We start from the raw sequence: 11232 nt of genomic DNA, 5'->3' as shown, positions 1-11232 counted from the left end.
TATACAAGTGCATGCATATACAGGTACCTGTAACATGAGGGCCGGCTTGTTGGGGTTTCTGTCCCACCCGGTACCCCACAGCTGGCAACTCCCAAGGAAAATCACACACAGGACTCCATAAGATTACTTCCTGTCTGGTTGACCCACCTATACTTCCTGCCTGGCCAATCAGCGTTTTATTAAAATACATAATTGTCAGAATACAAACAATTCTCCCACACCATTTCCCTCTTTTTTTTTTAAACAAAGTAAAATACCCATAGTTCATTTTTTGGGAATGTGGGCGTAGTATTCCAGGCTACTTCCTGCTGGTTGGGGGCGCTGATGATCTTATGGGTACCTGAAGAAAATTTAAAGTTATAATCAAGTCCTGACTGGAGTATCCTGTGAGTCTTGATCCTTGAATCTGTTCTGGATGCAGAACTCTGTCATCTGGGCCATCTGTTCCTATCGGAGATTTCTCAGGTGGTCTTCCTTTATCGAACCTGACTTTTCTTAACTCAGAATGAATTCATAGCCTCTCATTTTCTGTGGAAACAAAATCAAAATTTCTTCTCCAAAGTAACATATCTTTTGACTTCAGTTTTGAAGCCAAGGTATTTTCAAAATGCCTATCTTGGGTTAGTTCAGCAGCATTTATAAACAAAAGTCTTTTAGCAGTTATTGCTCCTTCCTCAGCAATCAAACAATTCAAAGAGAGTATAATAGTATACAGTATCAAGATTCTCTGTCTATTTTCCATCTTTATGTGGCTTTTTTAAACCTCTGTGTCTTTTATTTTTACTTTTTGAGACAGGTTCTCTGTATATCTTTGTCCTGGAATAACTCTGTAGACCAGGCTGTCCTTGAACTCACAAAGATCTGTCTGTCTCTGCCTCCCCAGTGCTGGGATTAAAGGTGTGTGCCACCACACCTTGAACTCAGAGATCTGTCTGTCTCTGCCTCCCAGGCATTGGATTTAAAGGTGTGTGCTACCACACCTTGAAGTCACAGAGGTCAATGTACCTCTGCCCCTTGAAGTCACAGAGGTCAATATGCCTCTGCCTCCTAGGCATTGGGATTAAAGGTGTGTACCACCACACCCAACTACTCCCTTTTTTTTCTTTTTTACTTCTAAGAACTTTAACCTTTAGCCTGCATATATTTTCAACACATAGTAAACCATTTAGAGGTTTTTTCATCTTTGAATCTCTCTTTACTGTATATCTCTCTTTTTCTGACCACATGAGTCTTTATGGAGAGGATAAAACCGTGGCTTTGACGGCTAGATCCAGCCCATTCCTTAGCTTTCCAGCCTCATGGCGGAGATACCAGCCAGAGCTGTGTTCACTGCCACAACTCTATCTCGTTTCTAGGTCCTTGCCAGTAAGCAAGCTGCAGCATTCTGCTCACAGACCACACTCAGTCGGACTGCCTGCCTGAAAGAGTCAGAGATGCCCTGGCAGGACAGCCTAGAAAGCCAGCATTTTAAAACAGCGCAGCTTTTTTCCTGCTATGGCTGAAAACTGAAAAGCATGCGTTCAGCTTTTCATCAACACCATTTAAGTATTTCATGGCAGGACCTCTTAATGAGCTGCAGGGTTTTGCAGCTAAAGCTGAGTCAGGAAACCTCTCTTAGATGAGAGCCTTGCTTGCCTCTAGCAAGCAGAGCAGACCCGAGAAATTGCTGCTACCAAGAAAACATGCTGTACTCTATTCTTTTCCAAGCTTTCTCAAGCTTTCTGTGGATTCAGTTATCCACGTCTGGGCGCCATATGTAACATGAGGACCGGCTTGTTGGGGGTTTCTGTCCCGCCCAGTACCCCACAGCCGGCAACTCCCAAGGAAAATCACACACAGGACTCCATAAGATTACTTCCTGTCTGGTTGACCCACCTATACTTCCTGCCTGGCCAATCAGCGTTTTATTAAAATGTATGATTGTCAGAATACAGACAATTCTCCCACACCAGGTACCCACTTGTATTTGAAAACACACAGTGAAATAGAAACTTGAGGCACCTTACATCCTTAAGTGAACATTCCTCTGCCATGGTACAAATATGAAACCAGCATTTCTGCCATTTTAGAAACTTAGATATAACATATGACTTTTGTCACATCTGAATGATACCACATATTTCTTCACATTTGTGTCATTTTTTAGTGTATTTGCTGTGTGTATGCACACACATACCTGTGTGTCTACATGTACATATGTGGGTGTAAAAGGACAACTTTCCCCATGACTCCCCGGTATCAAAACTAAGTGGTGAAGGATGGCGTGTCACTGCCTGAGTCATCTCGCTGGCTCCATTTGTATTTCAAAATGGAGATGTACGATTCTACTTTAAAAGATAGACTGTTTTGACATAAATATAAAATACTTATAAAATGATAGATACTTGTTACAAAAGGAATTATATTACATGCTAGTAAACTCATCCACATGATTAAGTCAGAGATGAACACACCCCTTTTGTGGGTGCACATGCTTATATGTTTTCAAAACTTTTCTATGATATATTATATTGTAATGCTTCTTATTTTGCTTCCCCTAAATGAGTTCTTTAGGCTATTCATTCATAATAAGAAAAACTACAAGTGAAGTTAAATATACTTGCCCCCTCTATCTATCTATCTATCTATCTATCTATCTATCTATCTATCTATCTATCTATCCATACATACACACACACACACACACACATATATATATATATATATCACTCTAATAATAGGGAGTACAAATAAGAGGATAGAATTTTTGAGTAGCAATATATTTTGGCAGTGTTTCATTCATTCATTCATTCATTTAGCAAAGGGCTGAATTGTTATCTTGTAGCACCGAGAGAAATAAACTGCACATCAAGTACCCTGTGACTCATGCCTTCTTTATGGTGGTGGTATATAATCAGATGCATGTGTCTGTGGCATTGCACATGGTCAGCCCTGAGTCATATGTGAACTCAACAGTTTATATTTAGGAATATGTATGTAAATACAAATACATATAGCATGCAATAATATTTGATGGAAAAACGAGGACATGAATTTGGAGGGGAGCAGGGAGGGGTACATAAGAGGGTTTGGTGGGAGGAAAGGGAAGGGAGAAATGTAATTAATGTATTAACTTAAAAACAAAAAAGTTACATAAGTGGTATGACTGAGCAGGCCAATTTAAAAAATCATAAAATTATTCTTAGATGGTTGGTACTTTTTAGTTTTTTTTTTAATGTGTAATGGAGCTTGCCTTCAAGTCTACTAACGTGAATTTGATCCTTATGGCCCACATTATGGAAGGAGAGAACTCATTCCCTGAGTTGACCTCTGACTTCCACAGACAAACTATGACATGTATACCCCCCCAATAAATAAATAAATGTAGTTAAAAACATTTAAGGTTAAGAAACATTTACTTTGCTGGGTATGGTTGGTTAAACATATGATCTTAGCATTTGGGAGGATGAGGCAGGAGGATCACTGCAAGTTGAAGACCAGTCTGTGATACATAGTGATTTCTAGGCAAGTCTGAAAGCTGAAGCCCTATCTGTCTCTGAAGGTTGGGTGTTGGTTCATGGATCACATTCAGGAATTTATTACATTCATCCTAGGAGATGCTATGTAAGCTGTTGGGGGAAAAAAGACATTAGCGACCTTACCCAGCTCTGAACTTTACAAACTGTGGCATTAATCTGTCAAGCAAGAAGTGCCTAGTTATGCAATAGTGGCGCTTGGTCTGTGGATAAACCAACGCTTCTTATGCCCACTCCAGAGCAGGGAATATATACGCAGGACTGTATAGTTTCTGTTTAAAAATAAATGAATGAGTGAACAAATAAATGGGAAAAACAAGCTAATAAAAACAGAGCAAACTTAAAGGACACATGACAGGGAAGATCATAGGCCCTGGGGGGTACTGACTATCATTTAGCTAAATTGACATAAAGTCATTGCCTTGTAAATATTTATGCTTATATGTATTGACAGATTCTACTCTCAGCCTTAATCAGAGAAGCCTCTCTCCAGGGGATGATGATGAATGGAAAGACCCGGGACTGCACAATGTACTGAGAATAAGTGACAGATGAGGGCTCAGCCCCAAAGGAGACATTTATACTGCCCTCTACTGCTTGGGGAACACCGAGAATGAGGGAGCAGGAAGTATAGAGCCAGAAGATAACGAAAGGAGCTGCAGTGTTCCATCTTCTGAGTCAGGAATTCAAAGCAGCTGTGGTTGCCTACACCTGGTCTACAAGAATGACTCCATTGACAGTCAGACATGGATGGAGGAAGGACGAGGGGCTGGGGGCATATGCCTGGCTGCTGAGCTATTTGCTAGAACTCATTCCGTTCAGTTGTGTCCATATGCCACCAGGCTTCAATTATTAGTCCTAATTCCGTGGCAACATAGCTGGCCCTACTGACACTGAATGGGTCACAAAACAAAGCTAAAAGTCAAGAATCTAGGGAAGAGACTGTGGGGGTGGAGTTGATAGGGACAGAAGGACATAGGAAAGGGTAGGAGGAAAGAGCGGTTAGAATGCATTGCACGCATGTATGAAATTGCCAAAACCTTAAACATCTTAAGTTTTTAACTTGAATAAATTGAACATCAAATTTAGGAATTCAGAGCTCTGTCATTCTAAGCTTAAAAATCTTAAAAAAATAGCAATAAACTTGAGAGACTTTTCCTTATCATCTGGGGACCTATGATGACACAGATTCTTCCTATGTATAAAAGACCTGTATTAGTTATTTTCTCATTGCTGTGACAAAAGACCTGACAAGCAGCTTAAGAGAAGAGATGTCGATTGACTCACGGGCAATTGCTGTTCTTCGTGACAGACAAGTCTTGGCAGCAGGAATATGCAGTAGCTGGTCATTGCATCTGCAGTCCTGAGCCTGAGACAAAGACGAACACTCCATTCTCCTTCTCCTCTTTGTTCAATTTGGATCTCAGCACATGGCATGGTACCATCCATCTTTAAAGCAGGGCTTCTCACCCCAATTAACTCAACCTAGAAATTTCCCCTCAGACATGTCCACTGATTTGTCTTTTAGGTGATTTGAAATTTTGTCAGGTTGAGAATGTTAGCCTCTATGAGTACGTAGACACTTAAAGACAACAGTACTAAATATAGTACTCTAAAAATTTCATTTTCTTGAAATTTTTTTGAGTGTGACATGATTTTAAATCATAGCATTCTGATCAATCTCTTTTGGACAGTTGACAAAGTAACAAAAGATTGGTAGACAATAGGTGTCCTTTCCAGTCTGTTTTGAAGAATACATGCAGGTTATAAAAACAAGAATGGCTTGAACAGAGGAGGTAAGAATTGAACTGAATTTCAAAGTTTGGGCCAGGGGAAAGATGAGGGGGAAAAATTATAGTTTGGAGGCTGTATGCTGGAGTTTGGGGAGGAATTATGTAAAAATCATGGCTTAGGCAGATTCTTAAAAGATAGCTGTTGGAATATTTGGTGGGCTCAGGTTGATGGTATGCAGTGGTCCTGAAGCTGTAGGTTGCCAGAGACACGGTTCTGACCACCAGGAACAGCCATTCTGTGGAGATGTCTTCTTTTCCTTACATGCTACTTTCATATTTAACAACTTTTAAGTTTCTTATTGATTACATACTAGACAGAGAGCAGAATTTGATTTGCCCTGTAGGGCTCAGTTGTCAGATGGTATCCAGCTTCATTAGGCATCACTTGTATATAGTGAGGAAACCGATGGGCTAAAGCCTGCCACGTGGGGGAACATCCCCAGCTATAAAGATGCGTAGCTTCTAAGGACATCAGCAGAATTGCAGTTTTCCAGGAGAGGCACTGACAGGTCAGTCCCTGTAGAGATGTAGCTTGGGAGCTCCCTAACCTTGATGTTCAAAGGCCTCAAACCAACCTTCGAAGAAAAGATTAAATACTGACTGGCATTTAGGCTCTCTTGTTTAGGAGCTCAGTCTCAATTGACAGCCTCGCACAAAGGAGACACAGCTGGTGCATCCTAGTCATCTTACAGCATTGTGGTCCCCAGGAGGACCCCAAATAGGCTCCATCACCACAGCTTCAAATGTGCATGAACTTGTCCTCCAAATAGTCATCTCCTCTTTCTGCCTTTGTCACCCATCCTCTCTTCTATGTGGTTACCACTTTCCGTTACACGGTCAGGCTATGCTGTTTCGCCCACCATGCAGAAACTTCTTTGTGGTCATTGATTAGGGATCCCTGTTAGATGGATAGGCTTTCCTTCAAGCTCAGGTATAATCTAGCAAAAACCACTGTTGGCCATGGGTGGGACTTTGGGTGATTTTCAGAGCATACCTGGTTCATGTACTTGCTTGAATTGGGATCTTCTGGTAGCTGACTTTATGGGATGTGAGTATGAGGTCTGTGCCCTATTTAACTGCATATATGCCCTTAGCTAGGAAGAGAAAAGAATCCTTTCCTACATGGCTGTGGACAAACATGGCCAACCCCATTGAGAACACATATAGAAGAATAGAAGATACTCTTACAGTTCTTTCGATAGTGAACTGTGCGGTTTAGCCAAAAAAGTGTGTGTGTGTGTATCTGTGTGTATGATTTAAAGGCTAGTCTAATATTGCCTGATTGGCTTTTGAGCAGATTCACTTGGCTATGTCTATGACCATGGTACTCTATACATTAGGATCACACTGTTAACTTCATGAGGACCTCATGAAATCAGTCTCTCTCTCTGTCTCTGTCTCTCTGTCTCTGTCTCTCTCTCTCTCCTTCCCTCTCTCCCTCCCTCTCTCTTCCTTCCTCCCTCTCTCTCCCTCCATCCCTCCCTTTCTTCCTCTCTTCCTTTCTTTCTTTTTCTTTTTCTTTTTCTTTTTTTGACTTACTCCACAGTAGACAGTAATACTGTGCTTGCTGACACACACTATCAAACAACAGTGGAACCAGCATGTAAGCAATAGAAAAACCCAAGTCTCAGTCAGAGGAAGTGCTTTATGGGGTTACTTTATTTAACCTTCACAACTGTCCTGTATGCCTGTTTTACTCTCTTTCACAGACAGAATAATCGAAGGTCACTAGACCTTGAATTGAACGTCTGCATGTAGATTAAATCATTAAAAAAAAAGATCAGAAAGGTTTTTTTAGTTTCCTAGGGGAGCACTTACTTACAATATACACCCGTAGATTGTGACGTATCAGGGAAAGAGAAAGAGATTAGGAAGAGATCAGCACAGTGGTGGATTTGAGTCCAAACTTAATGTTTGTTTACTGCAGAGAACCCAAACTAAGGGAATGGACAAGAGGATTCAGGAAGCTGAAAAACAAATTGACAAATGGTTGATAAAACTAAAGAACTAAGAAGCAACTGTTTGAAAACGTAGAAAGTACTAAGGATATATCTCAGCAGTAGAGCTCTTCACCACTCTGCTTTCCTCTAAGATGGAAAACAACTGCCCCCTTCTCTCTCTCTCTGTGTGTGTGTGTGTGTGTGTGTGTGTGTGTGTGTGTGTGTGTGAACCCATAAGGGAAAGTAATTACATTGGTCATGGACATGGAAGATTCATGTTGGTACTAACCAGGAAGTTTCCTCCCTGTTGGTTACCTTTCATAGCATCAGGAGGTGCTATATAGGCTGCTGGGGAGAAGAGGTCATCGAAGGTCTTAATTTATGCAGTTCTGAACTCCGCAAACTATAGTAGTGATAAGTCTGGCAAGAAAAGCTCATGGGCGCAATAGTGGCATGGATGTTAGGGTGGTAACCAACCACTTTCTGGTTGAACTTAAGCCTTACTCCACAGGAGGGAACACATATCTAGTACTGTAAATCTGAGCAAAAATCCAAGGTTATGGAGATCACGTACCTAGGCATGAATCTAATATCATTATTCTGTTAAGTAGATAAAAGGTCAAGCTGTGCTGTAAATTCCTATCTCTGTTCTCAGAGATTAGTTCATCTTGCAGACGTAGTAGGGAAGACTGATGGTACTGTCAGTATTTGTTATACTGATTTTGTACATTGCTTATGTTAGAAGCATTCTATAATGAACAAATCCACAGTCTTGAGCATTCTGCTTCAGTCGAAACATTACTGCCATCTCTTGTGACATGCTTTATCCAATGCCTGCCCTCTGCTGTTCATGTGGCCATGCCTCCAAGTGGGTTGAATTCTTATTTTTTGCCTTCTTCATAGAAAGGAGAGATGTATCTACTACAGTGCAAGGCATCAGGGAGAGGAAAAGGCTTTCTGTCTCCATGGTTAAAAAGTCTGGAGGCACACTGTGCCCAGTATGTGCTGCTTCTATAAACACATGTATAGAGCCGACCACATAGAATTAGAGAGCCTATGAAGTGGCTCACCTGGAGAAAACTGGTTCTTTCTCACTCAGTAGTCACTGACTACCTGGAGTTCTTCATCTAGGGGTATGGCCTTGAGAAATTCACTGGTCCATGTTGGCATGTGTGTCTGTTATGTAGGTCTTCTTTGGGCAGCCATAGTACTGAGATGTGATGGGTACAGCATCCTTGTCATGTCTAGAGGGCACTATAGCACAGCAGACAACCTGTTTGTCTAACTCTTACAGACTTTCCACCTCCTCTTCCACAGTGTTCCTTGAACCTTAGGTTTAGGGGTTGGGATGCCCAACCCCTATTAGTACACCTCAATTTGCAGGTTTTACTTTTTAATTAAAATCAGCTAACTCTCTCTCTCTCTCTCTTTTTTTGTTCTTTGTTTTTGTAATATTCTCTTCAACACATTAAAGTGCCTTTTTTTCTTCTGTTTTCACATATATGTATGAAAGCCCCACCTTGGTGTTGGAGACCATCCTCAATTGTTCTTTCACTTTGTTCACGGGCCTTCTAATGAAACCTAGTGGTCACCAATCTGGCTTGGCTAGTCTTATTAGCCCCTTCACTCTGAGGGTCTCCTGTTTTGGCCACCACATTCATGGAACATTTCCATGGGTTCTGAGTATCCAAATTCTGGCCCTCAAACTGGCATGGAAAGCACTTTAACCACTAAGCCATCTCCCCAACCCTCAACTGATTTTTTTTTAGAAAGTTTGTAGACTATGGTACTGAATCCTGAGAAGTGCACCTTTCAAAGGTTTATACTATGATGAAATTAAAGCCATTACTTCCCTTTTTGACATATTCCTTTTTCTCCCTCAAAATAAATGACCTACATTTCTCAGATCTTGGGACATTGACTCTCTGGTCGAAAAAGAGCTTTTAAAATTTATTTGAGCAGTGGGTTTGCATGCAATTTGTTAAGAAGACAGTAATTTTCCACTGGCTAGCACTTTGGGTCACACTTGCCTATAAACACTGTTTTCTTTACATGGGCATGAATTTACATTGCAACACCTTTGTACCTCATGACCAGGTGTGCACAGAGAAGGCTGCTGTTTCCCCGGGTAACATAGAAGGATACATGTGCCATTTGCATCTGCGAATGAGTGGCAGACCAAAGGAAGTATTCCCAGAGAAGGCGACCACACATGTGAACAACTGCTTTGATCTCTACCATCTGGCTAGGCTTTCGAATTATGCTAGGGAAAGTGGGCAGGTTCACCAGGCACATTATGGTCTTCTTAGTCCTGTTGCCACATCATCTGTTCCTAAGTAAGGTGATGGGTTACTGTTTCATATTCTCAGTATCCATACCACTTATCCATGGTAATTTCTGTCAAAAATAATTGAGTATAGCCCAAGTTTATAAAACGCAGTGAATGTCTAAGTCTCATTTGGTTCAGACTACTACTTGAACTTTAACAAAATGATGTGGCAGCTGTTTTCTCAAGAGACTCACATGAGAACTCTTTAGAGCAGTCAACTCAAATAAAAACATCACTTCTTACAGATGAAGTCACTGAATGCAAGTGGCCACACTGTTCGCTAGTTTGCAGAACTGGTGGTAAGACAGGACTGGGTAAGATTGCTAGTGGTGCTCTTTTGAGATTCCATATGGGCTCTCCTTATCAGTGCAAAGATGTGTTTGCAAATTTCTGTTACATGTATCAGTGATGCTGTAAGCATAAAATCATGTAGCTAGAAGTCTTATTTCTTTCCACAGTGTTTACTATCATATCTCATATCTGCTAGTGTCCCAAGGCCACTGAAATTTATAGAGAGTCTGATAGTAAAAGCGAGGTTTAAAATTATCCAGGTGCTCTGATGGCACACAGCTGTGATCTTTGCCAACTTTCTTAACTAGATAATTGCACAAGAGGCATTCAAACAGTTCCTGCATGGGCCGTGCCCTAAGCCATCTTACTGAATATCTGAGGTTGATTCCACAGGAGGATTCTGACAGAATTGACTTGCACCAGGAGCAAAGGAGGACCAGGATGTTCTACGCAGTTTTCATAGCTTTGCACAGCACATACACCCTTTTCTTGAAGCTTTCCATTCTACCTTTCTTCTAACGTGGTGTTTCAGACTAGTTTGCAGGTGGATGAGACATATTTGGGATGGAAAAAATTGTTTACATATAAAATATATCTACTTCCTATCCATCCTCCCCTCCCCAAATGACAGACCTTCTATATTCATAAGTCCCACACATTGGACTCAACCAACCACTAATAAGAAATGCATGGGAGAAAATTGTATCAGTATTCAATACATGCAGACTTTCCTTATTCAGTAAAGACAGTATAACAACAATTTGCCTGCCATTTGTATTGAGTTAGATTACAAGCAATCTAAAGACAGAGTATACGTCGGATTGTGGGGTACATTATATAAAAATATTGTAATGTTTCCCGTAAGAAAATTGAACATCTGTAGAATATGGTCTCTGTCAGGGGTCCTGTGAATAATGGATACGAGAACACAACACACACATATTTTTTCCTCATTTCAGATTCTCACAGATATAAACCTGTCTAACCTGTAGTTCTCATATTCCTCACCTGTTAAATGGACATAGCAACTGTTGGCACTTGATGGGAATTACTTTGGACAGATTTAGTTTTGAGAAATGTTTATATTGGCATTAGCGAAGCCTGTGAGTCTGGCCTGCCCTAGCTAACTTGTGCATGTATAGGTCCTTGGGAATAAGATCTCTACCTGTAAAAGTTAAATCTTTTCTGCTTATTGCTGTTGGGTTTTTTTTTCCCCCCCAAAGTTGGCTTTTCCCAAGCTGATTAGTCTGCAAATAGACATATGCTTTAGGTCTACACTTGTTAATTTACCTTGGAAAAAATCAGGTCACTGTCAAATCTGGCAATGTAGTTACAAATACTTGGCAAAAGTGGTCTAATTAGAA

The 11232-nt window shown here is 40.8% G+C and overlaps 1 protein-coding gene across 3 annotated transcripts in view; it reads left to right on the top strand.

Moving 5' to 3' along the window:
* Cdin1 (CDAN1 interacting nuclease 1) overlaps positions 1-11232 on the top strand; it is a 211083-nt gene that overhangs the window by 87554 nt on the left and 112297 nt on the right. The window lies entirely within an intron of this gene.

This window comes from Myodes glareolus, chromosome 10 (assembly GCF_982192425.1).
Source record: "Myodes glareolus chromosome 10, mMyoGla1.1, whole genome shotgun sequence".
Classification (NCBI taxonomy): Eukaryota; Metazoa; Chordata; class Mammalia; order Rodentia; family Cricetidae; genus Myodes; species Myodes glareolus.
The sequence above is the reverse complement of the archived record's forward strand: the minus strand, read 5'-3'. Positions and strand labels throughout refer to the sequence as shown.